A 6,000-nucleotide genomic window follows, 5' to 3' on the forward strand; every position below is an offset into this window, starting at 1 on the left:
ACCATCAGCCGGATGGGTTGGAGTTAAATATTGGCCCTACTTGGTCACCGTTTCGAGGTGAAGTTTGAGTGACGTCACCTAAAAGCTTTTCAATGAGCCCAGACCAGAAAGTCCCCCATGTTCCAATCCACATTCACAGAAGGGAACACTTATTATAGTAATGATAACCCTGAGCTTGCTAGGGTTAATGTAAGCAGCCATACCAGCCTTGGGGATCTATCAGAGCAAATTCATCGCAGCTCCTGGGACACCTGTTACATTGAAATGTTCTGCAAGTCCCTTGATTCAGAGATTCAGAGCTTAAACTCAGGAGGGACCATTAGATAGGCTAGATCACAGGGGCTGGAACTAGGGGGGCTGCCGCACCACCCAGCTTGAAGTGGTTTCCATTACATACAGGGTTTACCGTTTGGTTCAATGGCTCTCTGCGCCCCCACTGTACACATTGTTCCAGCACTTCTGGGCTAGAGCATCTAGTCTGACCTCCTGCGTAGCCCAGGCCAGAGAATTTCATCCAGTTACTCCTGCACTGAGCCCAAAATCTTATGTTTGGCTAAAGCGTCTTCCAAAAGGAGGTTGAAAATCCATCACTTGCCTTGGAAATTTGTTCCAGTGGTTAATCCCCCTCCCTGACTAATTTCTAATTTGAATTTGTCTGGCTTCAGTTTCTAGCCGTTGGCTCTTCTGCTTCCTTTCTTCGCTAGATTAAAGAGCTGGTGTATTTTCACCCTGGGAAGGCGTCTGTGTATTTTTCCCCGTGAAGGTAGCTGCGATTAGCTGGCACAAGGAGATCTTAGGTGTTCAAGTTAGAACATTTACAGTGAGTCAGTATTCACACACACATGCAATTAAAACAAACAGAAATGCCTAATTAATGCAAAGCCCTTGTGTGAAGAGAAAGCCCAGTGTTCGTCATCTATCTATGCCTGCTGGCTCAGTAGTTTTCTATGAATTTGCCACCACTAGGCTTTTTATAATCACAATTGCTAGTGCTGTCCAAAGATCCAAAGACCTGAGGGTCAGCTCATGTTAGCATCCAGCAGCTCGGACATTTCTCCACCGCTTACTACACCAGCTAAGCAGTTTTAGGCTGGGTTGCTAAGTGGATGAGAGCTTGTCTGGGAATGCTGATGAGTGGTGAAGGCAGTGGGACACATCTTTCCCTCTGACTCAGTAAAAGCTAACTGCCCCGGCGTAGAATTCTGGTGCTGCCACGGTGAAGTGAGATGTCAAACTGAAGCCCCGGCTATTTGTGGTTCTTCAAGATCTGGTGGCACTTTTTGTACAAGTTTGGGGTATTAAGTCCTGACCAAATTCACACTTGAACGATTACATTCTGCTGACCTAAGCTCCTATGGAGGTTGCAAATGGATATGGGATTCTTTGTCACTTCCTCCCCTAACCTGGTGTGCCATGTTGCTATGTGCTGTGAAATAGGGGCTAGCTCTCCATAGGTCTGGTGGTCCATTCAAGGAGATAGGACAGGCCATGGCAGGGGTTGGGGCCGAGCATTGTCCAGGTCCTTGCAGTGACTCTGCAGACATTCCTCCCAGAGAGATAACACAGTCCCCACCCTCCCTCTGCACTCAGGATCCCTCAGGGAGCTGCCTCCTGCTGCAGAAGCCCTGAATGCAGCTTCCATCAGCATTGGGAACAAGGGGATTGCTGGGCTTCCAGAACCAGCCTGAAGGCCCAAGGCCTCCCATGGAACCTGGGTTAAATCTGAACCCAATGCAAATATTAGTTTCTGAAAAGCACAATACGTTCCAATGTGCATCATAGCCCCTATACTGACAACCAATAAAGGAGATTCTCCACTACCTCAAGCGTGAAGATCTGTGCCTTACTTCTGAGTCCTAACCCTGCAGTTGCTGTGATGTTCAGAATGGAGCTGGTTGGGAATTTTGCAATGAATTATTTTTTCATCAAAAAATACAAATTCATCAAAGCCAAAACTGCTGGTGAACCAGGGTTGGTTTGATGAATTATCCAACTCAAAAAAAAAAAAAAAATTCAAGGAAGTTTCAAACTATTCCAAATGTATTGTTTTGACATTTTTAAAACAAAAAATTCCAGTTTTCCAGTTCAAAGCGATTTTTCATTTTGAAATTTAAGCTCGCTAGGCTGAAAAAAGGTTTCCATTTCAATCTTCTTAAAACAAAACAAAACCTCTGAAATGATCTAAACAAGATGTTTAGTTTGCCCTGAAATGTGGGGGGGGGGGAAATCAAGTTTCCAGTTTGCGACTACTCTTGAGATTTCGACGGCTTGTCCTGATTTGACACAGGGAAAAATGTTGAACTCCTGCAAATATTCACAAGACGGGAAAACTCTTTCCACCCCAACTCCCAATGTGAGTGACCAGTGCACAACGTAGTGCCAGCTGGGGAATCACACGGGGCTCCAGATTGCTGCCAGTGTATTGTGAAACACTTGGGATTGTGCACGGCTGACCGAGAACTCCTCCAAGTCTTTTAGGTCATTGTAGAAAGGTGGACTCGCTGCTGGCATGCCTCCTGGTGGCTGGGCATGGCATGGCAGGCTCTCCTAATTTAGCAGCCTCCTGCCAACAGCTGCGATGACCTCTCTCTTTTCATGACTCAGACCTTCATCCGTATCACCTTTCCATCCCACCCTTCTGGGCACACTGAAAGTCCAACAGAAACAAATGTGATCCCTCCATCCAGTCTGCTGGCCTCCATTCTGGGCCCACATGCCCTTTCCTCAGGACTTCAGTATACAAATCTCCATCTTCTCTGGGACTTCACACCACCTCCCCAGTGGCTGGCAGGGACCCCAGGCCCGCCTTGTACGCTGGACTCCAGCCCAGGGACCCTAGGACAGGCAGTCAAAGTTCACTCCACCCGACTCCTCGCTACCACCTCCCTTGACTTCTTCCTACCTAGCCTTTCCCTGAGCTTTCTCTGTCCCCTGCCAGATCCTTCTTGTTCCCTCCAGGTCTCTCCATGTCCCACCACAGGAGAGTGACTACAGCCCATTCTGTGCCATGCTTCCTTCGGGGATAGCGCCACCCAGACCCTCCCCTGCTGGGTCTCATAATTAATTAGGCCAGTCCCCCTTTCCAGCTGCAATCAGCGGGGATATAATTAGCCACTCTGGCCCATATTAACCCTTCCATCCCCTGTGGGGTAAGCGCCCCATCATAGTTGCTTCCCTAACCACTTCAAGAAGGCCTCTGCTCCCAGCATCACAGGGTACCAGTGATCTCCAAATAGAGCAGATATGGGCAAGCCAAGCCTGCAGCTTGGAGTTCCGTTTGCTAACTCTCAAAGATCAGTGCAGCGGATAGAAGTCACTCACTCTGCTCTCAGGCTATGCCTGCACCGCATTTGGAAACCCACGAGCCCGGGTCTACAGATTCAGGCTTGTGAGGCTCATGCTACGGTGCCGTGCCCACGCTCGGGCTCGGGCTGGAGCCTGAAGGTCTGCACAGGTATTTTTAGCAACAGAGTGCTTGGGCTCTGCAGACCTGGGCTCTGAAATTCACGGCTGTGGGTTGGTAACACGGTGTGTACCTAACACTAGTGAGGGTGGTACGCATCAGGGACCAGTAGAGTTGCTGCCGAAGTAAAAGAGAGAAGAATTTGGCCCTGGAATGTCTGCTCATGCAAGAAGCTCTAGTCAGCTGAGATGGTTTTGCAAACAGATGCTTTTCTTTTGCAGCTAGTTTCCCTCTTATGCAAACTCCCTGCCTGAACACAACTACTTCTCTGATAACGCGTGTTCCAACAGACTGTTCTGCAGGTGCTTGTCGAATACAGAATGAAGCATCCGCTCTGTTACCTGTTCTTTGTGATGGCTGCAACAGGTTCAGCTCAAAATGCCTGGCGAGCTGCATGAGAAAAAATACACTCTAACAAGTGTTCTCAGGCCCTTCTGCATCACAGCCCCAGTCCCGGGCTCCCAGGAACTTAAGGGAAAGTTTGGATCCAAAGCCAAACTTTGCAGCATGGTGAAAATGAGTGAAAATACGCTCAGTTTCTCATTGTGCATTTGCTAGTTTGATTAATGGGCCAGGCTAAATGCAAGCAGCAGGGACCCACTCTGAAACGGATGGTGTTTACAGAGCCTAGCCCCGCACCTCGGATCGGGAGCCACACTGGCTGCTGAGAACAAGGAAAGTGTGCGGTTGGGAAAACAAGGCAGTGGAATGGCAAGTGGAATATCAGGCAGGGGTGTAATTGACTAGCGATCAGTGAGGCGTGGGCGTGCGGGGGAGAGGGAATCTGGGAGATAGAAACGTGGCTGTGCTGCCAAACACAGTCCCAGGGCGATGATTAAATTACGCCGAGGCGGTGCAGCATCTGTATGCAGAGGCGGGCTCCAGCCCTCTCCATCGCCTTCCAATTTATGTCCCTGCTAAGCCCTGCATAGGCCTCTTGGCTGGCATTTTATCTGCCTAGTTACCAGTCGCACGCTCGGCTCAAGCTGAGGGAGAACAGCCACAGACAACGGACTCCATAGGGCTCTCTCCTGGCTCTTTGTCTCGTTCGGAGCCAGCCTCCCAGAACTGCTTTGCCCACGGCCCTGGCAGAGCTTCCCTTTGCTTCGCCTCCCTCCAAAGCTGCCCTCTCAGTCCCCCACCGCTCCCCAAAAGGAGCTGGGGTTCGCCCGGTTCTATAAGACAGGCACACAGACAAAGGGAGCTAAAGAAGTGGGACTGGCAGCTTTGCAAAGTAACGGCTTGTGTCCTTGTTTGCACACAGTGGCACCCACAGGTGTTACGACTGCTCTGGCCAACACTCTGGGGGCTTCCCATTTGAAAACAGGAGCTGCTGTAGCTTGAACGGAAGCTTTCCAGCCTGGGGCTACAACGGACTCAAATCCTCTGTGGCTCAGCACAGAGTGGGGGCCCATTACACACTCACCACACGTTCACCCACCACCGGACCCAGCTCCTCCCTCACTCCCGTGCACCAGCCTCACATGTCCAGCTCCTCATCCCCCCGGGATGCCCTGCAGCATTCATCTCTCTGCAGTGAACTGGGCTGACGTCTAAAGGTGCCTGAGATTCCCTTGGGTGGGATTAACTCCCCTTCGCACAGCATTGGACTCAATCCATCTATCTGGCTCATAGAATCATAGAATATCAGGGGTGGAAGGGAGCTCAGGAGGTCATCTAGTCCAACTCCCTGCTCAAAGCAGGACCAATCCCCAACTAAATCATCCCAGCCAGGGCTTTGTCAAGCCTGACCTTAAAAACTTCTAAGGAAGGAGATTCCACCACTGCCCTAAGTAACGCATTCCAGTGTGTCACCACCCTCCTAGTGAAAAAGTTTTTCCTAATATCCAACTTAAACCTCCCTCACTGCAACCTGAGACTCCTTGTTCTGTCATCTGCTACCACTGAGAACAATCTAGATCCATCCTCTTTGGAACCCCCTTTCAGGTAGTTGAAAGCAGCTATCAAATCCCCCCTCATTCTTCTCTTCCACAGACTAAACAATCCCAGGTCCCTCAGCCTCTCCTCATAAGTCATCTGTTCCAGTCCCCTAATCATTTTTGTTGCCCTCCGCTGGATGTTTTCCAATTTTTCCACATCCTTCTTGTAGTGTGGGGCCCAAAACTGGACACAGTACTCCAGAGGAGGCCTCACCAATGTCAAATAGAGGGGAACGATCACGTCCCTCGATCTGCTGGCAACATCCCAAAATGCCATTGGCCTTCTTGGCAACAAGGGCACACTGTTGACTCATATCCAGCTTCTCGTCCACTGTCACCCCTAGGTCCTTTTCTGCAGAACTGCTGCTGAGCCATTCGGCCCCTAGTCTGTAGCAGTGCATGGGATTCTTCCGTCCTAAGTGCAGGACTCTGCACTTGTCCTTGTTGAACCTCATCAGATTTCTTTTGGCCCAATCCTCCAATTTGTCTAGGTCCCTCTGTATCCTATCCCTACCCTCCAGCGTATCTACCTTATCAGAGTCTGTGGTCATTGGACGTTCTCTTGGGGTCTGCTGTGTCAGCAATCTGCAGAGCCAG

The sequence above is a fragment of the Lepidochelys kempii genome, chromosome 27, assembly GCF_965140285.1.
Source record: "Lepidochelys kempii isolate rLepKem1 chromosome 27, rLepKem1.hap1, whole genome shotgun sequence".
In the NCBI taxonomy this organism is placed as follows: domain Eukaryota; kingdom Metazoa; phylum Chordata; order Testudines; family Cheloniidae; genus Lepidochelys; species Lepidochelys kempii.